The sequence below is a fragment of the Cavia porcellus genome, unplaced genomic scaffold (assembly GCF_034190915.1).
Source record: "Cavia porcellus strain 051 isolate PalLab524CR breed Dunkin Hartley unplaced genomic scaffold, mCavPor4.1 scaffold_27, whole genome shotgun sequence".
In the NCBI taxonomy this organism is placed as follows: Eukaryota; Metazoa; Chordata; class Mammalia; order Rodentia; family Caviidae; genus Cavia; species Cavia porcellus.
In genome coordinates this window covers 38,285,792-38,289,747 of record NW_026947510.1, presented here as the reverse complement: position 1 = coordinate 38,289,747, position 3,956 = coordinate 38,285,792, and positions in this window count along the sequence as shown.

The window sequence follows — 3,956 nt, the reverse complement described above, 5'->3', positions numbered from 1 at the left end:
AGACTGAGCCAGACAAGGTGGTACATACCTGTAATCTCAGCAGGCAGTAGGTTGAGGCAGGAGGATCACAGTGAATTCAAAGTCAGCCTGGGCTACATAGTGAGTTCAAAGTCAGCCTGAAGCATATAGTGAAACCTCTCTCAAAAAAGACCAAAAAAATTTTTTTGACAAGCTGGAGCTCAGGAGTGTATAGTGCAGTGGTAGTGCTCTCGCCTAGTGTGTGCAAGACCCTGTGTTTCATCCCCAGCACCACCAAATAAATAAATAAATAAATAAATAAAAAGTAAGTGTCCCAAGCCATGAGGAAATGAGTCATGTCACCAAAGGATAAGCGATAGCAACTTCTGTACTTTTCCATCTCTCTTTGACCTACAATTATCACTGCAACAATTGCTCTGTAGTAGTTTGTATATTTATCTTTCCTGCTAGGCTGCCAGCCCCAGAAGAGTAGAGATGCTGATCAGCCATCTGCTTATGTAGCCCACTACCCCTCGCATACCTAGTTAATTGAGATATCTATTCAATAAATTATTTGTGCATCTTATTTAGACTTTTGGTAGGTCAATGTATTCACACTGTTCAAAATCCAAAAGTTAGTTAAGAGTATATTGGTGAACAGTTCTCTTTCCTAAGCCACCTAAAGTCTCCTCCCTAGAAGTATTAATGTTACCTATTTGTTGTGTACTCTTTTAAAAATATTTCATAATATTCAAACAAATCTATATGAATGCACATATACACACACACATATACATCCACCTCCCTCTGCTATGATAACAGTGCATTCACAGTATTGTGTACATTTCTTGGATTTCGGGGAGTAACTGAAGTAAACAGGGGTATAGGGCACGATGGGATTAATCCTGATGGTCTTGGGAGAAATCGGCTCATTTCTAATTCTGACCTCTGCTAGGACAGTTCTCTTGGGAGGTTTGAGGTGATGAATCAGGGAGCATCATGGCTTGGACTGAGGGGGATCATTTTAGCAAAAACATGCAACTGTGAGAAATCCCTCAAATTTTGACGTCACAGCTAAGGGAGGCATAGCATGGACAAGGCCAAGCCATCTTGTAACTAACCCTGAGTTTCGGATGTAACCACAGGAGATTATACCAACCTCAGTGGTTAGTACAGTTCTGGCACATACCAAGAATTCTGAATAAATGAGTGAATGAGTGAATTGTCATATGAGTAACTGTCCTCAACTCCTATCAACTGGAACTCATAATTATTGCCTTTGATATCTAACACTGTAACACAACATATCTATATCTATATATGGGGTTGGTAGTATAGAAAGATGTCCCTGTGTGATGGAGGCCCAGAATGGTGAGTTTGAGCCTGAAAGGGAAAGAGTACAGAGGGTGGAGAAATAGAGGATCCAGCATCAGGAGGTAGAGCCCATGGATGACAAGGAGGTCATTCACAGAGGAATTAGACCAACACGGACTACTGGCCCATACAGATGAGGGGTACCCTGGAGCCAGAGCAGGTAAGGAAGGCGTATGTGTGAGGGTTGGCTAGTGTGGGATGCTGGAGGCCAAACAGGACAAAATGTCCCGGCTACAGGACAGCCTGGCAGAGTATGTCAGAGACCAAGCAGAATAATAAAGATGTCCCCATAGAGAAGTAGCCTGGAATTGGGTACTAGAACTGAGTATGTTGAGGAAGACATTTACATCTGAGCAGTCTGGAGTGAGAACAGGAAAGCAAACGGAGTAGGTGCGGTTGCCAAGCAGGGAGGTAGCCTGGCATGGTGTGTCAGATGCTGGGTCATCTGTGAGGTCATCCATGTAGATATGTGGGTAGTAACCATTATAGGAGTGCACTGGAAGTATTATGGCTGACACCTAAATGCCCTCCCCAAGCCTCACACACTCATAAATGGGCCTTTTAGTAACTGGGTCATGAGGACATGATATTCACCAGTGCATTAGTCCACTGATGGAGTTTTAGCTAATGATGATAGTGGGAGGTGAAGCCTAGTGAAAGGAGGCAGGTCACTGGGAGAGAGCCCAAAGTACCCATCTCCCTCCTACTCTCCCTCCTTGTTCTTCCTCTGCATCCTGACTGCCATACCATGAGTAACAATCCTCTGATATACCCCTCTGTCATGCTGTCCTGGCTCCATAGTTGGAGGTAGCCAACTATGGACTGAAACCTCCACAAACTGGGAGCCAAAATACACCTTTCTTTCCTTAAATTGTAAGCATTGGATATTTTATCTCAGTAATGAAGAAAGTAACTAAGGAAAATTGGTTATAATAGACAAATTGATCAAATAAGGAATTAATAAGAGCCATGTTGGGTTTGGAGCAAAAGTGTCTTCCAGAAGGCTCATATGTTCAGAGCTGGAGATTTGTGAAAGTAATTAGAAGATACGGTTCTTTGGTGAGTCATAGCTGAATAGGCTGTTAAGAGGTGGGACCCAGCTGCAAGAGGTGGGTCATAGGGGCATCTTTGAAGGGTATATGTGGTCACCAGCCCTTCCCCTTTGACTCCTTCCCTCTCACTCTGTTCCCTGACTTCCACATTAAACAGCTTTGTTCTGCCACATACTTTCACCTGAGGTTTCTGCCTTGGAGCCAGCTGGCCATGGAATGAAACCTCCAAAACTATGAGCTAAAATAAACTTTCCTCCGTTAGGTTGTATATGCAGGTATCTTGTCCTGACAAAGGATAAGTGACCAATACAGAAAATTGGTAGCAGAAAAGTAGAGACATTTCTGTGATTACACCTGACCTCATGGTTCAGAAGCCTTTGGGACTGGTTTTGCAGGAGGAGCTTGGAAAGGCTATGATATGCAGGCAAGAAAAGCACTAGAATCCTGTAAGAAGAACTTGCTGGGAAATTCTGGTCTGAACTCAGAAAACCAGAGGTGGACAGTGAAGAATGCATTCATCAAGTTTCAAATGGGAACACAGACTGCTTTGGAAATTGAACTAGAAGCCATTCATGTTACATTTTTTGTTTTGCTTTGTTTTTGCACTAGGATTCAAACTCAGGACTTTGTGATTGCCAGGCAGGTGCTACACTGCTGAACCATATCCCCGACCCCTCATGTTACATTCTAGCAGAGAATTTGCCTACCTTTCATCCATGTCCTACAATTTTGTGCAAGGCTGAGTTTAAGAGCAGGACTACTTGATCTGGCTGAGAAAATTTAAAGGTAACTCAACATTCAAGAAGTGGCCTGAGTATTACTGGCTTCTTCTAGCTAGATTTACAGTGAGAATTGGGAGAAACACACACACACACACACACACACACACACACACACACACACACACACCAAAAAAGCCAAAGGATTTGAAAAACTTAGGTTGGCTGGAAAAGAAGCACATGGAAAGTTGGAATCAAAGAAGATGTAGTTACTAATGAGATTAGTGCCACTAAAAAGAATCTAAGTAGGCCAGATATTATGGCTTATATCTAACTGTCCCCACAAAGCTTTTTGCAGTCATAGGTGGAATTTTCCAGAGGTGGCTGAATCTAGAATACGTGATGCTAGGATCAAGGATGTGATACTGGGACTGATCTATGGTTCCATGGTAGGATTAAGAGTGCCCCACCCTGGGGGTGAGTGCTACATGCCCTAAAGGTAGCCTGATAAGGGACCAAAAGAGGACCACTGCAGTCACTGCTTGTCACTTGCTGCTTTTGCTGCCTCCTGCCTTCTGCTTTCTGCTATGAACTGTTTTTGTTCTCTGTGATGTTCTTCAATCGTGCCTCCCTGCTTTGGAGCCAGCCAACTAGGAACTGAAAGCCATTGCATGTGGGGGGTATGTATTTGCATTTTGATTTTTCCTGGAGCTCACAACTGAGATTTTGCCTTGAGTCTCAAAGGAAACTTTGGATGTGAACTATAGAGAAATGCTAGGACTTTTGAGACTTTGGGGAAGGAATCAGTACATTTTCAGCTGTACACAGAAGAGTTATATCATATGAGACAGAA